The sequence below is a fragment of the Panicum virgatum genome, chromosome 6N, assembly GCF_016808335.1.
Source record: "Panicum virgatum strain AP13 chromosome 6N, P.virgatum_v5, whole genome shotgun sequence".
NCBI classification, from domain to species: domain Eukaryota; kingdom Viridiplantae; phylum Streptophyta; class Magnoliopsida; order Poales; family Poaceae; genus Panicum; species Panicum virgatum.
In genome coordinates, this window is record NC_053150.1 from 20,543,793 (window position 1) to 20,551,891 (window position 8,099).

Sequence of the window (8,099 nt, forward strand, 5' to 3'; positions counted from 1 at the left end):
GACAAGGAGAACATCATCCCTTCGACATATGAGCATCTTTTGGAGGACGTCTGTCTGCTGTTGGAGGAGCGCAAGAAGAAGCGCGATGAAGAAGATCTACTAGCGGCGCTTGCAAGCATCAAGGTCGATCGACGCGGCAAGGTCACCAAGATCAAGGAAATCGATTTCGCTTCTACCTCTACAGATGCATCTACTGAGGTAACACCTGCTGCAACTGCTCCACCTTCTGGTGTTACTATGGAACAAGTTCAGAAATTGCTAGCTGAACGTGATATTTATTGGGTTAATTGGCTTAGCTCTAAGGAAAGGGAATCGGCTTGTAAGAAACCAGATTCAGCCGATGTACCTCCATCTATTTCTACTTCTGAATTTTATGTTCCTCAACCATCGGCAGCATCTCCTACGAGTCAACCTCAATATGGGATGCCGATGAATTTTTTCAGTGGTCAAACTGTGACACCTACATACACTGATCCCATTATGAGTATTCCTAGTTCGACCAACATTAGCCGAACAAACGAGATTGTTCAGTACACACCACCAGAAATCTCCAGGAACTCAGTGCCACACATCGGTCCTATCTCCAACGAGATGTTCGACCGATATGTTCAGCGTTGGCAAAACCGGCAGAGACCGGTCAGACCGGTTTACCAGTCCGGTCAGACCGGCTCCCCCCACCGGTCCGACATCCGGTCAGTTTGTTTCAAACCAGCGTGAGGTATCTACATCCATACAGCCAAATTCTTCGAGTATTGTTGATAAAATGCTTACTGATTATAAGAATGATTTGGCTAATCTGCTTAGAGAAAGTTTTGGAGTGGATGTTAGAAGCAAAACCCGCACATACCAAAAGGCGTATCCTACTTCGTTTGATTCGGTTGCATACCCTGCTGGTTTTAGGTTGCCTGAGTTTGTTAATTTCAGTGGGGAAGATACTAGGAGTACTTTTAAGCATATTAGTCAGTATCTTGCCCAATTAGGATAAACTGGTTCAATAAACAAGCTGAAAGTGTGTTTATTTTCTTTATCTTTAACTGGAACCGCTTTCTCAAGGTTTTCATCTTTGGCACCTAATTCTATTGGCTCATGGGAACAATTAGAGCAGAAGTTCCATGAGCACTTTTTCTGTGGGCATGATGAGCTTAAACTGTCTCACTTGACATCGGTTAGACAATCACGTGATGAATCTGTCAATGATTACATAAGATGATTCCGTGATACAAAAAACCGATGCTTTAGTGTGAATATTGCAGAGAAAGATTTAGCTGATTTAGCTTTTAATGGCTTGCGCTCTCATATTAAAAAAAGATTAGAGGGCTATGATTTCTTTACCGTTACTCAAGTGCATCAAAGAGCTTTGGCTGTAGAAAGCCGAAGCAAAGAGTCTCAAGAATCCCATAGGCATCATCGTTCTAGTGTGCATGCTTTAGAGTGCAATTCAGATTGTTCGGATGATGAAACTAATGATGTGTATGCTGCTGAGTTTGCTTGGCCATCTCAAGCCAAATCGCTTACTTGTTCTGCTCTTAAGCCGATTCACAAAAATCGGCAAGACGAAAGATTTACTTTTGATGTATCCAAGTTCGAAAGAATATTTGATGAGTTATATAGACTTGGATACATCAAGATGTCACATACTTTACCGCCGCTTGAAGAGTTGAAGTGGCGAGCATATTGCAAGCTTCATAATATTTTTTCACATGCTACTAATGATTGCAATATGTTGTGTAGACAGATTCAGTCGGCCATTAATGAAGGACGATTGGTTATTCCTAATATGCAGGTTGATCAGAATCCTTTCCCAGTGCATACATTGGAATTGAATAACCCTAAAGTGCTAGTTCGGCCGAATCAAGCCGAATCAACTAAAGGGAAAAATGTAGTCATTGGTGATGAAAGACCTGAAAAGAAGCTGACATTGAAGACCCCTGAAGGTGCAAAAACACTCGGGGGGCAAGACAGGAAGAAGAAGGCCGACAACAAGTCGACCGGTCTGACCGGCCACAGCGGCGGTCTGACCGGTTCGACCGGTCTGACCGGTCATCGGACCGGTCTGACCGGTGCGTCTCGTAAATCTGGGAACTCCTCCAAAATCAAGACAAGGCCGAGTTATAAGGAACTCTTGTCCAAATATGAGAAGGAAGGGAGTGCTTAGAGACAGAAGAGGCGACCATGCGAAGCAAAGGGTACAGAATCATCGTCGAAACATCAAGAGCACTCGAGTCAAGGTAATTATACTTCATCTAGTGGACCGATTGCTCCATGGTATTGCTGGTACCCTTACTTTTATATACCTATGGATTATAGTAGGATGCATATGCAGTCATATTATATTCAATATCCTCCTATATATCCAAACCATGCAAGAAGACCGATTATTGCTAGCAATAATCCGGTCAAGCAAGATGTTGAATGCAGTTAGGAGAATGAGAAGAACAAGGAGCAAGATTTAAAGTATTTACAGCAGAGATGGTATCCCTCAGGCTTGTCTCATACTCAGAAGCGAAGGCTGCAACATATGCGCAAGAAGGAGGCAATGGAGCAACAAGTGGAGGCCGTACCAAAGACGTCAGCAACAATGAAGATGGTGTGGCGGCCGAAAACAAGTGGCTTCAACATCGACTTGAGCAAGACATGACCGATAATTGTTTATCGCCCTTAGCACAAAAAATAGCCGATGTAATGTTAATCATCACCCTTAGACAATTTTGACTCAGAAGAATGTTTTTTGGTAAGCAAGCTTTACCAAAAAACAGGGGGCATATGTTGAATGCCAAAATTGGCACCAACCGGTCTGACCGGTCTGATCGAGCGGTCTGACCGGTCGAGGCACTGTGGCCTGTCCGACAGGGACCGACCGGTCTGGCCGGTCTAAGGAGGAGTCCGAGTCAAATAAGGATTTTTGTAGATCTAGATCTGTAATAGGGTTTCCTTGCGGGATAAGTCCACCCCACCCTATAAATATAAGGGAAAATTCGATTCATGCCACCACAACTCCGTGAAATTGGGTATCATGTTGAAAATCATGCCACTGAGTGGCATGATTTTCAACATGAGATCCAATTTCAAGAAATTGGAGTGGCATGGATCCAACTGACCCTAAATATAAAGGGTCACGGCCAATTGAGGATCCAATCGAACAAAATCAATACAAACTCTACTTTTTATCCTCTTCTCCAAACCCTAGCTTTTCCAACCCCATCTGCTGTTCTTCCTTCGTCTCCGTGATGTTTGAAGGCGTTCTAGGTGACCTGCCGATCCTAGAACAACCCTACGTGCGCCTACCCTGACGGGGTCCCTCCCGGGTTCGCGTTCGTCGGCCGTCGTCGATTCTCACCGGCAACTGGTCTGACCGGTCCCATAGACCGGTCTGACCGCTCCACGCAGGAAGAGCTGCATCAAACTCTTTCTCGCGCCGCACGATCCAGTGCGTTCGTGTGTTGACCGAGATTTGCGTCAACAGGAGCATTAAATATTTCCTCAGGCGCGTCCTCGCCGTGCCCTTCCATGTCTGGGGTCAAGTTTTGGCTTCGGTTGAGGTGGCATGTGCCCTTCCCAAGCCCCCTGTGCTAGGGGTCAGGGACCCGCCATGTCCCCCCTGCTACAATTGGGTCGGGAGGTCGAGGTAGAAACTTGCCTCACACACAGTCAGAATACCATATTGGTGACGGCTGTAGACCAACATTAGTGACGGCTAAAATGCACGTCACTAAATTTTCGTCACTAATGTCAACCACATCGGTGACGTGGAAAAACCCGTCACTAATAACTAACAAATGGTGATGGCTGTAAAATTCACTCGTCACCAATGAAGCTTGGTGACAGCTATAGATTTTGCGCGTCACCAATGACCATAAAAGGTGACGGTTGTATGATACAAGCATCACCAATGATAAAAAAAAGTGACAGGCTGCAGAGTTGCGTGTCACTAATGAGAAGATATCAGTGACACACCTTTACTAACACGTGTCACCAATGTTGAATTAAAAAACAAAAAAAAAAGATGCAGGCGTCCCATTGCCCATCATTTGTATTCCATCATACAAAACTAACATGCACTTTGATTTTTATATAAGACCAATCAAAATAAGAATTCACAGATCATCTCTATACACTTTGCATCAAAGTACAACAAAATAATGAATTTACATTGAATTCGATGCTTCGATTACACTCACTGGAACACAAGGTACATATTGTTTCTGCTGCATCGAAGTGTGTATGTGGCATCCTACTAGGCAAATAGGAAGCAGAAGCCGAGCCGGCCTAACCTTCTTCAATCAGCCCAATTGCTGCTGCTGGTGCGGTGATGGCTCCTGCTCCTGCTCCTGCTGCGGAGTGGCAGGGGACTCTGGAGCAATAGCAAACTGGAGGCCCATCCCTGGGCCGACTGTAGGATGAAGGCTACCTCTGCTGCTGCCAGTGCAGCCTCTTCCTGCAGACAGACGAAGTCCTAGAAGTTAGATGGTGGTGTCACACATCAGCAACAAGTAGATTACCTGGAGCTATAGAGTGATTTTTTACGGCATCAATACTGTAGTGATTTTCTTTTCAATGGTTATAAAAAGGATGCATCTGAATCATTATGATGATTTGGAGTAATTATTTTTCATGACCAACAGATGATGCCGACAAGATTGAATCAATTAAGGTACATGTCTTTGTCACCAGCGATGCAAAATACTTAAGATCCAAGCCATAATATAGCACGGCAGCAGAAAACCAGCAGCTCGCAGCAAGAAAAGCTGCAAAGGCTCAAGTCAAAATGGAACAAAATGGCTGAAACGATTGCAACAATTACTAAAAGAAATACAATGAAATAACTTACTCGATGTCTATGGTTGTCTCATCTGGTTCAACACGAGGTGGTGCAGTGTAACCAGGCTTGTATTCCTACAGGTTATCATCAAGCCTGAAAGGAATCAGCAAACAAGAAAGAAAACTCTACAAATGTACAAAGGGAAGGCCAATATTGTGAACTCTGTAATGCAGGAACATAGGAATCCCGTGGCGCTGAAATATAAGAGAAATAGTATCAAGCTGAGAGACCACACAACAGATAAATAATTGTAGCACCAAATAGAAAAAACAAAACATACACATTTTTTTTACCAAACTTACATAGGAAATTTAGGCTCATTTGCTTACAATCAATTTCAGCCCAAGGTACAGATATATTCAGATTAGCCCAAGTTACAAACAGAAGCATTGGTGTACCCTTAGTATGCTTCAGTTGCAGCTATCTAGTGCTTTCAAACGACAACACAACACAATCCCTTTAATGTCCCTTGGGGTATTCTTATACTGAAGTGGAAGTAGTAGAATCAAAAGTAACACAGCATAATCCCTTTAATGTCCATTGTTCGGTCCTCTCTTCAACTAATAATACCCCAAGGATGATGGTGATTGAATGGAAGATGCAGGCCTATCATACTAGCACACAACCTCCAGTAAACTAAGGACTGAGGGACTGAATCAGTCCTCTCTTCAACAAACAATTTCTGAATCCAGAACTCCTAAGGTCTGAATCAAACAAAAAAAACATTCAGACAGGGCAGTCATGCTAATACCTAACTGGACAAACGATCTAGTTAAATCAGATATTCTAGTATACTTTGCAAATGCCAAGAGTATTTTCGACTAGAGGAATGTCTATTTTCAAGTGTCGGGAATACTAGTATTTTTTCAAATGTCTGAATCTACAGAAGTCACCATTGACAATGATAACTTATGCTCAGTTCAGTAATCCAGAAATAAATCTTATCCCAATTCTGCAAGGAGACATAAACAGCAGACATGAAGATAAATAAATCGTCACGCTTCTAGAATATGTACCTCATCAATTAGCCCCTTCTCGAATTCTGACCATGCCGTTGGATGTTTGCTTTCTAGTAGTTCCTTCATGGACATTCTGCAAAAAGGGGAGTCTGAGAATGTGATAATGAACACCAGCTCAATGAGGCACAAGAAGAAATTAAATAAATAGTTGAGAACACTTAAATACTTAATCACATTTTAACTAAGTTATTTCTGTGAATATCGTACTATTCGCTCCCAAGCATCTCGCGGGCACAACCAAGGAGCGTATACAATCTGCAGGTGTTAGGACTATCTCCTCACCAGATCGGTAGACAAGAGACACGCACCCAACTTCTAGGAGGCGCAGCTCGTCTTGCCGCGTGGGCGCGCCGGCCTCGCGGACTCCGATTCCGACGACCCCAGCGCGTCCTGGCAACAAAACCAACAACTCTGATGACCACTCCACGGCGAGGTAGCCTCCGCTATGCCGCGCTAGCTGCTAGCCCTTGCCGTTGCTTGCCCCGTCTTTCGTGTGCCCATGTGTGGATCGAGATCTGAGATGGGACGAGAGGAGAGGAGGGAGAGAATGAGAGAGAAACGTACCAGACACTGGCGTGGTCCTGCAGATCCATCGCCGGAGGTGTCGAGGACGGCAGGGGAGGCCGCCGTGAAGGGACGAATCCGCATCCCAAGCTCCTAGTACACCCCGTACCCAGCGCAGGGATGAGGAGGAGGGGGGCGGAGAGTAGGATCCCCTGATGCAATGGTGCGTCGTCGCCAGAGAAGTCGACCGGCGAGCACCATGTCACCATGGATCAGGCGGCGGCGTTGGTGGCGCAGCGTCGGAGTCGGGAGCGAAGGGATTAGGGTTGCGAGGGAGGAGGCGGCGCAGAGAGCGAAGGGAGGGAATCGAGGGAGGACGCGCAGCGCTTGAGGGAGGGAGGCGGCGGCGGGGTCTGTTTTGGGCCGGGCGAAAAAGGCCGTGGCGGCCTAGGCCCAGGTTGTCCGTAGAATTTCTATTCTGCCTTGCCACGGATCCAAACAGCTAACATTAGGTGACGGAGAATACTGTGACGGAGAATACTGTTGCGCGTCACCTATTTAATGACGTGCTACTAATTACACGTCAAAATTGTATTATATCATTGGTGACGTGTGTTAAGGTTGTCCGTCACCACTAACTAATTAGTGACGCGCATAAATGTTACCCGTCACCAATATATGCGTACCAGGATAAGAAAAATGATACTGTTAATTATTGGTGATGTTTGTGATAGAGAGCCGTCACTAATCTTAAATTAGTGACGTGCGATGTTTTCGCGTCAATAATATGTGTGTCTTCTTTTAATGTTTTTGACGTAGTGACGGACCCAGCTGCTATCATCACCCACTGCTGAGCTTCATTTAATATCGCTCTGGAAGAACCTTCTTGAGGTACTAACTGTCGTATAATCTATATCTAAATTACCAACCTTTAGCATTATGAAAAATAACCTAAGTAATCCCTAATCCTCATCTAAATTGGCCACATATGCCATTTTGAAACTAGGTAACCCCTAATTTGAATCAAAACTCCTGATGTCCACTACTATTGATAATAGTCTAGAGGAACCCCACCTAAAATAAAAATAATCTAAAGTAACTTAAAATGTAAATCTGAATTACCCACCTCCATTATCATTAAAAAACAACCTAAATTAACACATAAATTACATGTAAATTATCTACATCTAAAAAGTCTATCCCAAAATACTTTTATGCATCCTTTTAAATTCCATTTTCTGCCATTGTTAATACCGGAAAACTACTGAAGGTACAAAATGCACATTGTGTGCTAGTATACATATGTGCACAAAATTCAATGTTAAACATGTCTCAAGCTAAGGTCTTAGACTAAACACATGTCAAATGCTATTAGAAGTGAAATGCAAAAAAGAAAAAGGGGCATTTGTGTTCTTACCCCTATTTTGAAGTGTAATTGTGATTTTGCCCTCATTTTTTAACATTGTGATTTTGCCCTTTGGTATTCATAATTCAGTGCGATTTTACCCCTAGTCAACGGTCAAAACAGGGGTAAATACGCAAAGACTAAGGGCAAAATCGCAATGACTTGTGAAATATAAAGGGCAAAATCACAAAGTTAAAAAAATAACGGTAAAACCACCATTGCACTTCAAAGCAGGGAGAACACCAAAAAACCAAAAGAAAACTAGGATTGTCGATTGAAAAAGAGGCAATTTCCTACCGGCCATTAAAAAAGTTTCCAATTCCCTTCATGCCATGTAAAAACTTTTCGTTGC

The 8,099-nt window shown here is 43.7% G+C and overlaps 1 long non-coding RNA gene across 6 annotated transcripts; it reads right to left on the reverse strand.

Annotated features, from left to right (window-relative positions):
• Positions 1-4,041: 4,041 nt before the first annotated feature.
• LOC120679571 lies at positions 4,042-6,763 on the reverse strand. Of its 6 annotated transcripts, none has more exons than XR_005677239.1 (5): positions 6,403-6,763; positions 6,121-6,228; positions 5,836-5,911; positions 4,829-5,013; positions 4,042-4,745 (listed from the first exon to the last, which is right to left on the reverse strand). It is a non-coding gene; the product is annotated as an uncharacterized LOC120679571 (long non-coding RNA). The 6 variants fall into 6 exon arrangements; XR_005677243.1 differs by having other exon boundaries at positions 4,042-4,435; positions 4,656-5,013; XR_005677240.1 differs by having other exon boundaries at positions 4,042-4,435; positions 6,403-6,762.
• Positions 6,764-8,099: the final 1,336 nt, after the last annotated feature.